Source organism: Carcharhinus amblyrhynchos, chromosome 7 (genome assembly GCF_965287045.1).
Source record: "Carcharhinus amblyrhynchos chromosome 7, sCarAmb.v2.hapA, whole genome shotgun sequence".
NCBI classification, from domain to species: domain Eukaryota; kingdom Metazoa; phylum Chordata; class Chondrichthyes; order Carcharhiniformes; family Carcharhinidae; genus Carcharhinus; species Carcharhinus amblyrhynchos.
The window spans coordinates 74,574,559-74,593,805 of NC_137330.1; positions in this window are offsets into that span (position 1 = coordinate 74,574,559).

Consider the following 19,247-nt stretch of genomic DNA (forward strand, 5'->3'; position numbering starts at 1 on the left):
GTGATCTGTTTGGAAGCCTGCCTGACAGTAAGTTTAGGTGGTCTGATTGCTTGAGATTGAAGGGACTCAAATCGTTTTACTGGAAAGAAAATGGAAGTTTACAGTTGGGAAGAATGATGACAGTCTGTGTGCTAACAATGGATAGACTGTGAGTCTCCAAAGTCACAGAAAAGTGTTGAGAATGTTGGGGTGTAATCAGTTGGGCTTTGAACTATCCTTTCAATTCCAATATAAATGAAAGTTGGGTATCATACTTATCAGCATTTTTATCTAGTTGCAAGGTTCATGTGGGTTCATATTGCCATGGACCAGGATTTTTCAGATGGCAGAGTTTCCCTTCCCGCCACCCAAGGGGTTGGCGACAAATACATCCCCACCAAAACTAGTCCCCTTGTGGCCGTTTCAAATTTCAAGGTGTGTTAATTGGTCAGAGATGGGACTCTAGCCCCTTACTCAAGAGGACATCCCAACTCAGAGGGCCACTGATGAATTTGATTGGCCAGCAGCTGTCTAATCCCAGAAGCTCCAGAAGCTGCAGTGGACAGAACTGGAACTGCAGTCAGTGCCCAGAGCCCCAGGAGTCCAGCAGAGGTAAGGTTTGGGGGTCTCAGGAAAGTAAAGAGAAGTGAGACCTGGGAGAATGGACAGAGTGGAGAAAATGTGTTATTAGAGTGGCTGATAGGGGGAGGACGCACTTGCAGTGGCCAGACCTTTTTTGTAGCTGGAGGGGTGCCTGATGTTCCTCGGATGGAGAAAGCTAGCACGAGGGGGCATGGCTTTAAATTAAGGGGGGGTAGCTACAGGACGGATGTCAGGGGTAGGTTCTTTACCCAGCGGGTGGTGAAGGATTGGAATGCCCTGCCTGCTGCAGTTGTAAATGCGTCTAGTTTGGGGGCGTTTAAGAGATCTCTGGATAGGTTTATGGACGAAAAGGGATTGGTATAGGCTAGTGGGTCATTGTTTTTGTAACTGGTCGGCGCAACATCGTGGGCCGAAGGGCCTGTTCTGCGCTGTAATGTTCTATGTTCTATGTTCTATGATGTTTAAAGTAAAACTTCTTATGACACCAGGTTAAAGTCAAGCAGGTTAATTTGGAATCATGAGCTTTCAGAGCGCTGCTCCTTCATTGGGTGAGTCTGATATTAAAAGGAGGCTGTTGATGGAGATACCCCTCCCACACTTTCCCATCTGAGGTCTGAGCAGGGTCACTTTTCGAGCTTCTCCCCCTGTTCCTGACCTCCTCCCATGTTCCTGAAAATTAACTGGAGGTGCAGATCTCTTTTGTAAATGTTATCAGTCTCTACAGTGATCGTAACACTGGAGGTTTATGGAATATGAGCTTTGAGAATTCAAAAGGATAAGTAAGCATATAGATTGACCCTAAAACGTAGTTTGCAAGGTAAATTTTTCAAAAGATCAGTTTTTGATCCTATCTTCCTTTCTAAAGAGTAAAATGCTTTCGTTTTAACATAGTTTTAATTTAATAATGATTTCTGCGTAATTTGATGGTGAATAAATTATATCTGTGGAACATTCAATCACATTTACAGTCACTGTTATAATATTTGGAATATATTCCAGCCAATGTGTTAGTGCATCGATATATTGCACAACAGAGTGGTAAAATTTGGTTCGCTTGTAACTTTCTCCATGAGCTGTTTTTCTGAATTGAGTTGAGGAAGAAAAACAATTATGACAGGCTAGCCAGGCTGCTGAGTAGATGTCTACTCTTGACAAGAGTGGATGGATAGTAAGGCAGGGTCTTTAGGATGTAGGCACCAGGGGTCTACAACTCTCACCATGGGGTGCAACTTTATGTTCAGAAATTGGATGTGCTGCCACCTGGTGCTTACGTAAAATCTAACGTGATGATGCCATTATAGGCCGGTTAGTTTAACATCTGTAGTTGGAAAAATGCTTGAATCCGTCATCAAAGAAGAAATAGTGAGGCACCTAGAAAAGAATGGTTTGATAGAGTAGACGCAGTACGGATTCGTTAAGGGGAAGTCGTGTTTGACGAATTTATTGGATTTCTATGAGGATGTGACTAGTGCGGTAGACAGGGGAACTGGTGGATGTGGTGTTTCTTGATTTTCAAAAGGCGTTTGATAAGGTGCCACACAAAAGGTTGCTTTAGGAGGTTAGGGGGCATGGAGTTGGGGGTAAGGTGTTAGCGTGGATAGAGGATTGGTTGTCTAATAGGAGACAGAGAGTTGGTATCAATAGGTGCTATTCTGATTGGCGGTTGGTGACTAGTGGAGTGCCACAGGGATCGGTGCTGGGGCCTCAGCTATTTACCATTTATATAGATGATCTGGAGGAGGGGGCTGAATGTAGGGTAACGACATTTGCTGATGACACGAAAATGAGTAGAAAAGCAAATTGTGCGGAGGGTGTGGAAACTTTGCAGAGGGATCTGGGTAGGCTGAGCGATTGGGCAAGGACCTGGCAGACGGAGTACAATGTTAGCAAGTGTGAGGTTATCCACTTTGGCAGAAATAATAGTAGGAGGGATTACTATTTAAAGGGCGAAAAGCTGCAGCATGCTACGGTGCAGAGGGACCTGGGGGTCCTTGTGCATGAGTCGCAAAAACCCAGTCTGCAGGTGCAGCAGGTGATCAAGAAGGCGAATGGGATGCTGGCCTTTATAGTGAGGGGGATTGAATATAAAAGCAGGGAGATCTTGCTGCAACTGTACAGGGCACTGGTGAGGCCGCAGCTGGAGTACAGTGTGCAGTTTTGGTCGCCGCACTTGCGCAAGGATATTTTGGCCTTGGAGGGAGTGCAGAGGAGGTTAACTAGGCTGATACCGGAGATGAGGGGGTTAGACTATGAAGAGAGACTAAATAGACTGGGACTGTACTCGTTGGAGTTTAGAAGGATGAGGGGGGATCTTATAGAGACGTATAAGATAATGAAAGGGATGGATAGGGTAGAGGTAGAGAGATTCTTCCCACTCAGAAAGGACAGCAGGTCTAGAGGACACAGCCTCAAGATAAGGGGGGTCAGTTTAGAACGGAGGTGAGGAGGAACTTCTTCACTCAAAGGGTGGTAAATCTCTGGAATTCTCTGCCCGTTGAAGTGGTGGAGGCTACCTTGCTAAATATATTTAAGTCATTGGTAGATAGGTTTTTGACAGACAACGGAATTAAGGGTTATGGAGAGAAAGCAGGAAAGTGGAACTGATCCACTTCAGATCAGCCATGATCTTATTGAATGGCGGGGCAGGCTCGAAGGGCTAGATGGCCTACTCCTGCTCCTATTTCTTATGTTCTTATGTTCTTATGTTCTTATGTACCAAGCCAATGGCATCATACCAGTCTTCAATCAAATGAAAGTTGGGTGAATGCTGAAATTGGGAACCAGACCGCCATTTTTAGAAAAGCTAATTAACAAGCTATTAAAAGTGTTAACTACCTAATCATCCACAATTTTACGTTGCCTACTGGATTTTTTAGACATTTGATCTATAAGTTTTATGCCAGCTTAAATGAGGCAATACAAGAGTGGTTGACAAGGCCTGCCAGCTCAACTGTGGTTCAGTGCACCAGTAGGTTCTGCTGAGAAAGGTGGCAGTATATAAATAATCTTTAACAGTGTTTTAAAAATTGTTTTTATGTCTTCAGAATGATTATTAAAGACAGATTCTAAGAATGGGGATCTTTACAATTCTAACCATGACCACAGCTTGACATGATGGCTTGTAGCATTGACTCTCAAAAACCTCACACCAAGGTTTTATTCCCATAGCTGTAATAAATTTTAATATAATTAATGGGCTTGAAGCTGTAGCCTCCACCCACAGCTTATCCTCCCCACTGACAGTGTGACATCACGTTCATGCGAATCGCTACTGGTTTTTCAAAAATGAACACCAGTCATGATGACCACGCTGGGGACATAGAGGTGCCTGGAGGCCACAGGGCTTGAGGGACAAGGCTGGACATTACCTCCTGGCACCTAGCTGTTCTTGGGGTAATGCCAAAGGGCACATGAGGGGACAGCGCCAAGAAGGCTCTGGCATGGAGGTTAACCCTCTTTCATTGTGGGGGGTGGGGAGGATTGGAGAGAACCCTGTTGTCTGCAAGGGAGTGGGGAATGAGGAGAGATCCCCTGTGACTTTAGAGTTGGAGCGGTGCTCTGATGTTGGCATTGTGGTGGGAAGGGGGTTCCTATCTCATTGAGGGTGGGAGCGTTAAATGTAACTTTGGGACTGGGGCGTCCTTCAAAAATGGCAACCTGATCTCTGTGGAACCAGCCTTGCCAGCTCTATCAGATACCGTCTGCCAAAATGATTGTGCGAACCATGCACTAGAGTTCCAGGCACTATGAAAATTCGGCAATGCATCGGGAGAGATACACGCTGGTATCCAGTTTGAACCTGACATTCTGTCAGAATTTGGGAAAATTCTGCCCAGCATTTTTTAAATGAGAGATAGGACATTGCTCATAAACTTCAGAGAGAAAGCAGGATCAGAATGGGTTGGATAAATATCGCAGATATTTGACCTCAGAGGACTATATCAACGAAGGAGTTGTCAACAACTTATACGAGTGGGAATTTTACATTCATGTGCTCTAGAAACATTTCAGGAATTCTTGCAAGTTTGGTATTTATTTCAGGACAGTAAAATTCAGGATTTTTCCCAACTAGGGATTAAATGGAATGCACACAATGGAAAAATCTCAGCCTTGCGTGACGAGGATCAGCAGCTCTTCACTTTATTATAACAACACCATCTGCTGGCACAATTTTAAAGACAAAACCGATTCCATCAAAGAATATCAGATTGGTGAAAGAGTCCACTGTGTTCAGTTGGGCCTAATTAAAAGTGGTTGATTGTATTTAATCAGTTATAACTATGTAATTGGACAATTCTTTCAATGTCTATTAGATGTGTGGTTGTTTTGATTACTTACCAAAAATTGATTTAGTTCACTTTGTGCAAAGTTCTTAAATGAATGACTATCCAAATGTGTGGCAAAATTTCAAATATTAATATCCAGGGGAATTGGTCTGATTTAAAACACAGCCCCTTTAATATGTGTGACTTGATCTTACATTTCATTCTAACAAGTACAGGGAAAGCATCCTTTCTTTTCAGCTGTAACAGTTCTAAATGCAGAAAGCAAACTAAATCACTTCGCATAACACATATTGGTTGAAATATATTGGGTAAGCTTTTTCCTAATCCATTTACTGAAAGAGACAGTATGGATTGCGATTGATGTTCATGATTAGGATTTTACATATAGGCCGTGATTCTCCCATCTGCACCCATCACTCTTCTGGGTGCAGCCGGGAGATGTGCGGGTCGGCCATTTTGCAGGGTCCCTGCCAGCTTTTCCAGCCCACGCGCATCTCCCAGCCAGAGAAAAATCGTGCCACCGAGAACCCGCTGAAAATCGGTGGGCCGCTGTTTAATATAAGTTTGCATTCCTTTGTATACAATTAGTGGACTCCACACGACAATCTTCATCTGTGTCTGCGTCTCGCACCTCTTTGGCGTAATGGGGAGCTAGGAGACTAGCTGAACCAGGAGGAGAAGAAGGAGGAGTAGCGAGGGGATGAGGTGGGTGCTGCACAACATGAAGAGTCGGAGGAGAGACAGTGGGTGGTGATGGCAGGTGTCTGGAAGGGAAGGGCAGAGAGGAACGCCTTGATTGCAGCCTGCTTCACCTAGCTGGTACTGTGCAGTGAGGGGGGTGCCACCACCACACATCCACCATACCCCAGGAGCAAGTGCAGCCGCTATTCCCCCTCCAAACTGACCTGGGTCCTCAAACCACCATATCACCCTTCCCCAGCCTCTGTCATCCCACCACCCTATCCCCCAGAAACATCCGACCCTATTAATGTGCCTGGGCTGGCAATGATTGCGAGTCTTGGTTGAAGGCTGGAGGATGATGACAACTCGCTGTTGTGCACACTGGGATCCTGCCCCTGGTGCCACTCAAGTCTGACTTCCACCTGTACTCAGAACGTACGCTGCTACCCTGGTCCACGTAGCTGGAAGGGTTGCGAACACATGTTGTTTGGCCAAGAGAGGGGAGGAGAGGGGGCCACTTGTACCAAAGGTCTGGTGGATGTTGGGGAAGGTAGGGCAGGCAGATTATAACATGTGGCTGAGTCTGCAAGGCTCAACACCTCTATGTTTGGGAATTTGGGAACACTGAGCTGTAAGGCAGGGGGAGAGAATCAGAGACACATTAGTCACCGCATGATGTGCAATTAACAGTTTATTGTATCACATAAATGATTACCAAACCCTGACTAATGCTGACCTTCACCTGTGCCCTCTAGTGAACTACAATTTCCTAACTTTGTGCTGTCTGCCGCTTCTTCTAGGTGTTACCCCCAGGATCCACACTGGAGGTGGAGGTGTCCAGCTGTGATGCATGCCCCGTTGCCTGTGATGCCCTTGGCAGACATCTCCTGGCTGGCTGGGACCTGGAGGCCCCAACTGACTGTTTCAGTACCACCCTGTTCGTCTCACTGGCCCTGAGATGCGCTGGTGTGAGGAAGTGGGGAATTGGAAGTTCTCTGGACGTCTGGGATCTCCTGGGTGGAAGACCCTGCCATGGCCCTTCCTTCTTCCTTGGGGTGCCCAGAGCCCTGGGGGCAATCCATTGGACATCAGGGTAGCTGGACTAAGCTCCGGAAGGTCCGGCATCACTTGGCTCTGCCAGTCCTGGAGGCCTAGATGCGTCTGCCCATGATGTGTGGTCCCTCAGCCCTGGCCCTCTGAGACTCAGCCAAGCTCTGGAGCCCCTCCATTACAGCATTCTGTGAGCGAGCCAGGCTCTAGAGCCCCTCAGCAGTAGCCCTCTGAGGCTGGGCTAAGTTGTCAAGGCTCACAGCTACAGCCTGTTGTGTCTCGAGAATGCCAGCAAGAGTCCAAACCATGGCCAGCAGTGTCTCCCACATGCCCCCAACACCCATGGCCATTGAACGCTGTGCCTCCTGGATGCCAAAAACACTCCCCATGACCCGTTGTGTCTCCAGGATGGCCTGGACTCTGTCAACCATGAGGACAGACCCCTAAGACTTTCCACTGTGGTCACCACCCTTGCAGTATTGGCCTGGGTCTTATGCTGTATTGGCACCACCTCTGCAATAGCACTATGTTTGAGTCCCCTAAACAGCCTTGCAATCGCAGCATGCTTGCTGATAGCCCTTCCTCAAGTCTCTGGGCTTCCTGATGCATTTCCATCAACCTTCGAGCAACAACCTGATAGCTGGCTTGGGGACAGCCGAATCCTGTCCTCGGGCAGCCCTCCGTGTGCCCGAGCTCTCAGATATGCCCTCCTGCACCCGATTTGCATCAGCAGCTGTGATGTGCCCATCAGATCTTGACCCAGAAGCTTCAACATTAAAGGAGCCCACCATGGTGCTGGTTTCTGTGTTGGTAGGTTGTGTGATACATACTGATGCTGCCCTCGGAGGATTCCTCTGAGGTGTCGTCCAGGGGGTCGTGAGCCGTTTGCCCCAGAGCAGCAGGGGTGGCGGCAACACCCGAAGGGCCGGGTTCCTCTGGGTCCAGAGCTGGAAAAGAGAACACACAGTAGGGGGAGGGAGGCAAAACATTCCATTGAGCATTGTGCTTAGTTAGAGGAGGACCTAGGTTGAGAGTGCACTTTTACTCACTTGCATGCTACACTTCGACCTGGCTGTCAGTGACCGTTCACGATGGCCCATCATCCCCTGCCAGCTCCATGACACGCTCCTCCATGCTACTCAGCTGCCACAGGTCAGATGCACCACCATCTGCCTGTGTCATCTCCCGGGTGTTGTGGATTTTCTTTCCTGTGGGAATGTAAGGTGGGTAGCAAGCGTTAACATACTGCAGCGCATAGTGCGCATTGCATGTCTGTGCCTCGGATGTTGTGCTGACAGTTTTGGGGAAAGCAGTCACCACTGAAGGGTGCTTGTTGCGGGGTGAGGGGAAGGGGTTTGATTCTGTTTGTGGGGAAAAGTTCACTTGTTAACATGCCCTTCAAGTGTCTAAGCAGTGTTGGAGATCTGTGCCAAGCATGTGCGGGATTCCAAATGGGATACTCACTCATCCTTGCTGCTCGCAAAGAGTCACAAGAACACAAGAACACAAGAAATAGGAGCAGGAGTAGGCCATCTGGCCCTTCGAGCCTGCCCCGCCATTCAATAAGATCATGGCTGATCTGTCGCTGCTCAGTTCCACTTTCCCGCCCTCTCCCCATAACCCTTAATCCCCTCTCTTATCAAAAACCCATCAACCCGCTTCTTAAAAATATTTAGCGAGGCAGCCTCCACCACTTCAACGGGCAGAGAATTCCAGAGATTCACCACCCTTTGAGTGAAGAAGTTCCTCCTCAACTCCGTTCTGAACCGCCCCCCCTTTATCTTGAGGCTGTGCCCCCTAGTCCTACTGTCTTTTTTGAGCGGGAAGAGTCTTTCCACCTCTATCCTATCCATCCCATTCATCATCTTATACGTCTCAATGAGATCTCCCCTCATTCTTCTAAACTCTAACGAGTACAAGCCTAGTTTATTCAGCCTCTCCTCATAGCTCAACCCCCTCAACTCCGGTATCAGCCTAGTAAACCTCCTCTGCACTCCCTCCAGGGCCAAAATATCCTTGCGCAGGTGCGGCGCCCAAAACTGCACACAGTACTCCAGCTGCGGCCTCACCAATGCCCTATACAGCTGCAGCAAGACCTCCCTACTTTTATATTCAATCCCCCTCGCTATGAAGGCCAGCATCCCATTCGCCTTCCTGACCACCTGCTGCACTTGCAGGCTGGGTTTTTGCGACTCATGCACAAGGACCCCGAGGTCCCTCTGCACCGTCGCCTGCTGCAGTTTTTCGCCACGTAAGTAATCGTCCTTCCTACCATTCTTCCTACCAAAGTGGACCACCTCACACTTGCCAACATTAAATTCCATTTGCCATTTCCTGGCCCATTCGCCCAGCCTATCTAGATCCTTCTGCAGACTCTCCACACCCTCCGCACAATTTGCCTTTCCCCCAATCTTAGTGTCATCAGCAAATTTCGACACCCTACACTCGGTTCCCTCCTCCAGATCATCTATATAAATGGTAAATAGCTGAGGCCCCAGCACCGACCCCTGGGGCACCCCACTAGTCACCAACCGCCAATCCGAATAGCACCCATTGACCCCCACTCTCTGCCTCCTATTTGACAACCAATCCTCTATCCACGCTAACACCCTACCCCCAACTCCATGTCCTCTGACCTTCTGCAGTAACCTCTTGTGAGGTACCTTATCAAACGCCTTCTGAAAATCCAGAAAGACCACATCCACCGGCTCTCCTCTATCCACCGCCCTAGACACATCCTCATAGAACTCCAGTAAATTTGTCAGACACGACTTCCCTTTAATGAAACCGTGTTGCGTCTGCCCTATCAAGCAATTCCCTTCAAGATGCCTCGCAATTTCCTCCTTAATGACGGATTCTAACATTTTACCTACCACAGACGTTAAACTAACCGGCCTGTAATTCCCCGCCTTTTGCCTGGCACCCTTCTTAAACAACGGCGTAACATTAGCCGTTTTCCAATCCTCCGGCACTTCCCCGGAATCATTGTTTTGCAGTACTGCTGGTCAGAGCACGGTGTCAGGCTCCTGGCATTCACCACTTCTCCCAGCTCCTCCCACTATACCGTGGCAGACGCATTCCTTGGGTTAGGCCACTGGCCAGGGAACGACAATGACACCTCTCCTCCACGGCATCTAGTAGGTGCTTCTGAAAATCTGGGAGCCAGTTTACGAGCAGCCATCTTTATGGTGTGACTGGCTGTGTGTCTATTCCTGCAGCTATTACAGCTCTGGCTTATCAAGGGAGTGCAGGTGCATTAAGTGTGGCCAGTCAAGGGCCCGTTGGCAACAAATACTTGTGAGAGATTTTGAAGACTGCATTCAGTTGAGTGTTATTCATCCCTCAGGGGGTTGATTTGCTGCCATTCAACAGGCTGCTGTGTCCGGGGGACAGGGGATGCAATACTCAGGGCTCCTAATCGATTAGTTGCTGTGTTGAGGGGGGCGGGGAGTGCAATAGTCAGGGCTCCCATTCAAGAGGGGGAATGATCACAAGCTGGGGTTGTGCATGTCAGCACAACACTAGTTCTCTGCAGGGCAGTAGTGAGGACAGTATGTTCAAGGGATGGAGGCATTACATGCCCGCCTTATCTGGATCCATGTCTGTGTATGCCGGGGGGGGGGGACCGGGTTGCGGAGGGTACAGTGCGAGGCCAAAGATGTCTCTGTGGGAGTGGTTGTGGGAGCCTGCAATGAGGCCAGTGATGTCAGGTTGGGGGGGAGGGGAGGGGGAGCTTGGTGGCGGGCGGGTGGCTTGTGGGAGCCAAGGAAGAGGAAACATGCTAAGGGGAGGAAGAGGCACCCATGGCTGATGAGGGAAGTCAAGGACAGCATAAAAGCAAAAGAAAAAGTATACAAAGTGGCAAGGATTAGTGGAAAGCCAGTGGATTGGGAATGCTTTAAAAATGAGCAGAGGACAATTAAAAAGGCAATAAGTGGGGAGAAGATGAAATATGAGTGTAAACTCGCTAGTAATATAAAAGAAGATAGGAAGAGTTTTCTTCAGTATATAAAAGATAAGAGAGAGTCAAAAATAGCCATTAGACTACTGGAAAATGAGGTTGGAGAAGTAATCATAGGAAACAAAGCAATGGCAGAGGAACTGAACAGTTACTTTTCAACAGTCTTCACAGTGAAAGACACCAGAGCTCCAGGAGTGTCAGGGGGCACAGGTGAGTGTATTGGCCATCGCTAAGGAGAAGGTTCTGGGGAAACTGAAAGGTCTGAAGGTGAATTAATCACCAGGACCAGATGAACTGCACCTCAGGGTTCTAAAAGAAATAGCTGAGGAAATTGGTTGTGATCTTTCAGCAGCCATTGGAGGCAGGGAGGGCACCAGTGGACTGGAAAGTAGCTAATGTAACGCCACTGTTTAAAAAGGGACAGAGGCAGCAGATGGGGAATTATAGGCCGGCTAGCCTGTCTTCAGTCATTGGCAAGATTTTAGAGTCCATTATTAAAGATGAGATCGCAGAGTACTTGGAAGTGCAGAGTTCTTTGAGGAGGTAACAAGGAAGTTAGATAAAGGAGAACGAGTGGACATGATTTATTTAGATTTACAGAAGGCTTTTGACAAGGTGCTGCAGAGGAGACTGTTAAATAAGCTAAATGCCCATGGTGTTAAGGGTAAGATCTTGGCATGGATGGAAGATTGGCTGACTGGCAGAAGGCAGGGAGTGGGGATAAAGGGGTATTTCTCTGGATGGCAGCTGGTGACTAGTGGTGTGTTTCAGGGGTCAGTGCTGTGACAACTTTTCACAATATACATTAACGATTTGGAGGAAGGAACTGAAGGCATTGTTGCTAAGTTTGCAGATGATACAAAGATATGTAGAGGGACAGATAGCACTGAGGAAACAGGGGGGCTGCAGAAGGACTTGGATAGGTTAGGAGAGTGGGCAAAGAAGTGGCAGATGGAATGCAATGTGGAAAAGTGTGAGGTTATGCACTTTGGAAGGAGGAATGGAAGCATAGACTATTTTCTAAAAGGGAAAATGCTTAGGAAATCAGAAACACAAAGGGACTTGGGAGTCATTGTTCAAGATTATCCTAAGATTAATGTGCAGGTTCAGTTGGCAGATAGGAAGTCCAATGCAATGTTAGCATTCATGTCAAGAAGGCTAGAATACAAGAGAAGGGATGTACTTCTGAGGCTGTGTAAGGCCCCATTTGGAGTATAGTGAACAGTTTTGGGCCCCATATCTAAGGAAGGATGTGCTGGTCTTGGAAAGGATCCAGAGAAGGTTCACAAGAATGATATCTGGAATGAAGAGCTTGTCATATGAGGAACAGTTGAGGACTCTGGGTCTGTACTCATTAGAGTTTAGAAGGATGAGGGGGGAAATCTTATTGAAACTCACAGGAAAGTGCGAGGCCTGGATAGAGTGGATGTGGAGAGGATGTTTCTACTAGTATGAAAAACGAGAACCAGAGGGCACAACCTCAAGCTGAAGGGACGATCCTTTAAAACATAGGTGAGAAGGAATTTCTTCAGCAAGAGAGTGGTGAATCTGTGGAACTCTTTACTGCAGAAGGCTGTGGAGGCCAGGTCATTGAATATCTTTAAGACAGAGATAGATAGGTTCTTGATTAATAAGGAGTTATTGGGAACAGGCAGGAGAATGGACATCAGAAAAATATCAGCCATGATTGAATGGCGGAGCAGGCTCAATGGGCCAAGTGGCCGAATTCTGCTCTTATATCTTATGGTCTTACAGCCTGAATGAGGCCAGCGATGTGGGGGAGTTGTGGGGACCGCGATGAGGCCAGCGATGTTGGGGGGTAGGGGGGGTAGGTATGGGGGCCTGTGATGAGGCTAGCAATGTGTGTGGAGTTTTGATGGCACTGATTTGGATGCTGGGAGGTCTTTTCCGCGATCTCCCAATGATGTGCGCGTGCGTGGGTTCCCTCTCTATTCTGCTGATTTCAGGCTCTTTGGTGCAAATAGACCCCTGAGTGTTAACGAGATTCATGACTGGGCCCTCTACATTGCACAGAGTGCGGAGATTCAGGTGAGAAGCTGAACTGTCAGGACTGGCGTGACCTAGACCAGTTTTGCCGCCAATTCAGCACTTTTGGGAGAATTGCGGCCGTAGTAGGTAACTTAATTTGGATGGACAGAGTGCTATAGGGTTGGTGCTCATGATTTCCTAATATGCATTTTGGTGAATGAGGGAACAGCACCATCTACAAGTTCCACTCCAAAGGAGAGGTGATGGTCTAGTGGTATTATCACTGGACTATTAATCCAGAAACTCAGCTAATGTTCAAATCATAGTGTTGGATTAAGACCCATTGCTTCAATTCTCAAGACACTGGCTAGTTAATGCTATGAAGCCAAAATCAAATTCCGCCATGGCAGATAGTGGAATTTGAATTCAATAATAAAAATCTGGAATTAAGAATCTACTGATGACCATCCAGTTCACTAATGTTCTTTAGGAAAGGTAATCTGCCATCCTTACATGGTCTGGCCTTCATGTGACTCCACAGCCACATTAATGATTCTCAACTGCTTTCCAAGGGCAACTAGGGTTGGGCAATAATTGCTGGCCAGCCAACAACGCCCATGTTCCCATGAATGAATTAAAAAAAACTACACACCATTGTGACTTGCAATCAACTCACTGCTCCTTCACTGTTGTTGGGTAAAACTCCTGAATCCCCTATCTAACAGCAATATGGTTGTTGTGGGCTGTCATGGGTCAAGACCACCTTCTCAAGAACAATTAGGGATCATCAACGAATATGGCCTTGCAGAGACATTCACATTCTATGAATGAACTAATAAAGTGGCTCTGCGCTGGAAGCAGAAAACAAACCACTGGCTTCAAGATGCCAAATTGTCAAATTGCCAGTTTCATGATCCCCTTCATAGGACAAGTCCACCTATACCAATTATTCACCGAAGTTTGTCACCCAGTAGACACATAATACAACATTGTATGAAACACAACAGGGTTACCCACAGCCATGGGCATCAAGAGCTGAGTTAACTATGGAGGGATGAATGTTTGAGTCCTGATGGGGGGTGAAATATAGGCAGACAAAGCCAGAAATTACTGTCACTGGTGAATGTTAATTTTATGATGTTGTTTTAGATGGTGCGAGTGCCCTGATCAAAAATAATTAATTAAGAGTTTGTTAAAAGGAGAGTTTAGAGAGATAGATAGGCTATAAGCATTGCCTGAAGAAGACCACGTGAATGGAAATGTGTACAGAGTATTGAACACCAGGGCTGTCCCAAGGAATTGCCTTGGACCATAAAAATGTTATCAGTGCAGAGGGGAATTCAGGCATTAGGTAACAGGTGCCCTTGGCACTGTGCAGGTGGTAGGGATAGTGGGCAGTCTGCACTCAGGCAGTGCTGGGGATCATTGTCCTCTTTGCATAGGGGGGCAGAAAGGCAGAGGCAAGGCTGTCAAGTAAAATGGGACAACCAGTTGAAAGGGAACATGACTTGATCAAAGTAGCATTGATTTGCTTTGATTTGATTTGATTTATTATAGTCACATATACTGGAATGCAGAGAAAAGTAGTTTCTTGCATGCTATGCAGACAAAACATACCATTCAAAGAGTACATGGGGGAGAAGGAAAGGAGAGGGTGTAAAATATAGTGTTACAATCATAGCTAAGGAGAAAGATCAACTTAAAATAAGGTAGGTCCATTCAAAAGTCCAATGGCAGCAGGGAAGAAGCTGTTCTCGAGTTAGTTGGTATGTATCCTCAGATTTTGTTTCTTCTTCTGATAGAAGAAGGTGGAAAAGTATATGTCTCGAGTGCATGGAGTCCTTATTTATGCTGGCTGCTTTTCCGAGAAAGTGGGAAGTGCAGATGGAGTCAATGGATGGGAGGCTGGTTTGCATGATGGATTAGGCTTCATTTCCAACTTTTATAGCGTCTTGGGGTCTTAGTCAGAGCGGGAGTCGTACCAAGCTGCAATATATCTGAAGAAGATGCTTTCTATGGTGCATCTGTAAAAATTGGTGAGAGTCATAGTGGAATGCCGAATTGCCAGCATCCACTCAGAGTGATACTACACAGAACTCTTCACAAAGTGAAGCTCATAATCATCTGGAATTATGTGATGCCATCACTGGTTTCTATCCTTTCCTGGGTAGTATGTAGTTGTTTCTCCTGGAAGGACAAACAATTGTGAAATTATGATCAATGTCATCTACTATCAATTAGATGTTGCATGTCTCAATGGTGACAGATCATCAGCAGTATTGACTCTGAGCCATTTTGAATGGTCAACAGGTGCCCCAGGGCACACACTTCTCCCATTTTCATGAACAGCATGAGCTCTGAGGCTCCACACCTCCTGTGTATCTGCCAGAGGGTACAAGCCCTGAGACTAACCTGGGGGTTGGGGGGAATTACACTCACATTCTGGAGTATTTGAGGTCATTGCACATTTTGCAGCACTAAATCCGATTACACTTTTGTTGCTGACAGTTCCAAGTCTCTTAGTTCACGTCTGCTTTGGGCACAGTGGTTAGCACTGTGGCCTCAAAGTGCCAGGAACCTGGACTCGATTCCTGTGGAGTTTGGACATTCTCTCCATGCCTGCGTAGGTTTCCCCCAGGTGCTCCGGTTCCCTCCCACATTTTGAAAGATATGCTGGTTAGGTGCATTGAACAAACAACAAAGAAAATTACAGCACAGGAACGGTCCTTTGGTCCTCCAAGCCTGCACCAACCATGCTGCTCGACTCAAATAAAACCCCCTACCCTTCCGGGGACTGTATCCATCTATTCCCATACTATTCATGTATTTGCCCAGATGTCCCTTAAAACTCACTATTGTATCTGCTTCCACTACCTCCCCCGGCAGCGAGTTCCAGGCACCCACCAACCTCTGTGTAAAAAAACTTGCCTCGTACACCTCCTTTAAACTTTGCTCCTCACTTTGCACCTTAAACCTGTGCCTCCAAGTAATTGACTCTCCCACCCTGGGAAAAAGCTTCTGAATATCCACTCTGCTTATACCTCTCATAATCTTGTAGAATTCGATCAGGTCGCCCCTCAACCTCCATCATTCCAGTGAGAACAAACCAAGTTTCTCCAATCTCTCCACATAGCTAACGCTCTCCGTACCAGGCAACATCCTGGTAAATCTTTTCTGTACCTTTTCCAAAGCCTCCACATCCTTCTGGTAGTGTGGCAACCAGAATTGAACACTATATTCCAAATGCAGCCTAACTAAGGTTCTATAAAGCTACAACATGACTTGCTAATTTTTAAACTCAATGCCCTGGCCAATAAAGACAAGCATGCCATGTGCCTTCTTGACTACCTTTTCCACTCGCTTTGCCACTTGCAGTGATCTGTATACCTGTACACCCAGATCCCTCTGTCAATCAATACTCTTAAGAGTTCTGCCATTTACTGTATATTTCCTATCTGACCTTCCAAGATGCATTATCTCACATTTGTCTGGATTAAGTTCGTTCTGCCATCTCTCAGCCCAAGTCTCCAACCAATCTATATCTTGCTGTACTCTGTGATGGTCCTCATTACTATCCACAAATCATCCAACTTTTGTGTTGTCCACAAACTTACTAATCAAACCAATTACATTTTCCTCCAAATCATTTATGTATATTACAAACAGCAAAATTCCCAACACTGATTCCTGAGGAATGCCACTTGTCACAGCCCTCCATTCAGAAACGCATCCTTCCACTGATACCCTCTGTCTTCTATGACCGAGCCAGTTCTGTATCCGTTGGCCATGCTAAATTCTCCCTCAGTGTACCTGAACACGCACCACCGTGTGGCGATCACGGAATTTTCACAATAACTTCATTTCAGTGTTAATGTAAGCCAATTTGTGATGCTAAAAAATAAACTTTGAATTTTACCTAGGTAAGTGTCCTCCTCCTATGGGAAGAGGATCTTTTTGCTCTCCTTCATCGCCTTAAATATCATCTTCAGGGTCCAAAAACCGAGGGGGTGTCCTGCCACAAGGTGCCAGACCTCCAGCTTTCCATCAATATCTCATAGCACTGCAGTCTCCCTAGACTCTCAGGGAATCTTATGCTTTCTTCCTAAGGATTCAAATGGAAACCAGAGTAATGGCTACTATTGGGAGTGCAAATGAGGCTCACATTTCATCTGCACTGCGTCTATTCCTGCCACTTCTACTTGGTCACCAACTCCAACAAGGGATTGCCCCCAAGAAAAATGTGACATCAATCTATTTCCCCCTCGGAGGTGAGTTTAGGACCTGGAAGCAGTCCAGGCTTCTGTTTCCTGACTCAATGCAAAAATACAGCCCAGGGATACATCACCAGTACTGTGATGCAGAAAGTATAAATTCAGTATCAGTGGTTACAAGCGATTGTTAAAATAAATTGACAAAATCTAAGAATGAACTCTTCCCAAAAGTTAACTGAATTTCATTTTTGGTGCGAAAAACAAAGTGAATCCCACCGACTCCGTCAGTGTGATCTAGACCAAAATTGTTAGACATTTGAAAAAAGATTTTCATGTGAATAATGCGGTGCCCGTGGCGCAATGTGTCAGAATCGGCTGCCCTGAGGTCACCTGAGCAATTCAATCATTTAGACAGCTCCACCGCGCTTGCTCACAGTCCAGCCAAGAGGATGGCAGCAAGAAAGACAGCTCTGAGGTTCACAAGGGTGCGTTGACATTGGATGGCTTGGAGGCGAGGAAGATAACCTTTTTCCCACAGGCAAGCAAAGACTCTGGGAGTGTCCAGTCCATCTGACTCACCCTTTCCAGATACCAAGACGTCTCTGTCTCAACAGACAGAACAGGTTGGGTATCCTCCATCCAGGTCCTCTGCCATCCAGGTCCCAGCCCTCCAGAGGACACCTGCCAAGGCAGCAGGAAATGGCAGACAGCAGGCTGTTTCAACCTCAGATAGGGATGCTGGAGAGACAACCAGCTGTGGTGATGGGGTTAGGAGCGTTAAGAAATTATTATTGCGTTGTCCTGATAAGCAGTTAGGATGTAGCAATGTATATACTGATGTTTCTATATATTTAATTTTGATCTCACTATGTATTTAAGGCTGCCTGATCTCCACTAATTGGTGACAGCAATGACAAATCCAACATTAGGGATGTATTTGGACCTACAGCGCTGTCTCCATCTCCTGTTTGTGATGATGTCATCTCAATGCATGCTTTTCCCCTCACACTAACTGTAATAATTTAGAGAATTCTTTAACTCCCAGACCCAGAGACAGCATCAGGAGAGCTTACTGACACCACCCATCATCACTCTGAAATAACTAAACCACAGGGTCTGTGAGCTGTCATCATCACCCTCCTGCATTGAATGGGCAGCTAGCATTTGCGAACGTCCCATTACCAACTCCCTCGTGAGCCCCTACTAGGCGTATTGGTGAGGCCATGTACATGTCTAATCCTGGACTTACTAGAACAGTGTCACAACTAGATTAGAGAGATTAATGGGTAAATATATAGGGATATGGGGGTAGGGCCTGGGTGGGATTGTTGTCAGTGCACTCAATGGGCTGAATGGCCTCTTTCTGTACTGTAGGGTTTCTATGATTCTATGAGGACATCTCTAGCCCACCTGCCTGTACACATGGAACTACAGAATGCTCTTTCAAGAGGGTCTTGGGTTTCCTGGTCACACATAGACGCTCCTGTTTGGACGGTGAGGTGGGCTTTGGGAAGTGTGGATTCAATGGGACCATGAGTGCAGAAACTGGGATGTCTGGGGAGAAGTGAACCCCTTGACCCTTGTTTCTGTGGCATTAGGTCTGCTAGCCCTCTCACTAAAAGCTGAGGCTCAGCCTCGGATGTAACAGTGTGGGGAACTGATGTGCAAAGAGTTAATGACTGAGGCCAGTCAGTGTCATCAAAATCTCAGCTTACTGACTGGGCATTACTTGTTCTTCCCTCAGCGCTGGTCTGAGCTCATAGGAATCCCTCAGTGCTGTGCTGAACTAATAAACATCCCTCAGTGCCAGGCTGAGTTAATGGGTACCCCTCAGTGCTGGGCTGAGCTAATAGCGTAGCACAGGGATACCTGAGCTAATAGGCAACCCTCAATAGTATCCCTCAATATTGGGTTAAGTTAATAGCGTAGCACAGGGATACCTGAGCTAATAGGCATCCCTCAATAGTATCCCTCAATATTGGGTTGAGTTAATAGCGTAGCACAGGGATACCTGAGCTAATAGGCATCCCTCAATAGTATCCCTCAATATTGGGTTGAGTTAATAGCGTAGCACAGGGTTACCTGAGCTAATAGGCATCCCTCAATAGTATCCCTCAATATTGTGCTGAGTTAATAGTGTAGCACAGGGATACCTGAGCTAATAGACATAAGAACATAAGAAATAGGAGCAGGAGTAGGCCAACTAGCCCTTCGAGCCTGCCCCACCATTCAATAAGATCATGGCTGATCTGTCGTGGCTCAGTTCCACATTCCCGCCCTCTCCCCATAACCCTTAATCCCCTCTCTCATCAAAAACCCATCAACCCGCGTCTTAAAAATATTTAGCGAGGCAGCTTCCACCACTTCAACGGGCAGAGAATTCCAGAGATTCACCACCCTTTGAGTGAAGAAGTTCCTCCTCAACTCCGTTCTAAACTGCCCCCCATTTATCTTGAGGCTATGCCCCCTAGTCCTACTATCCTTTCT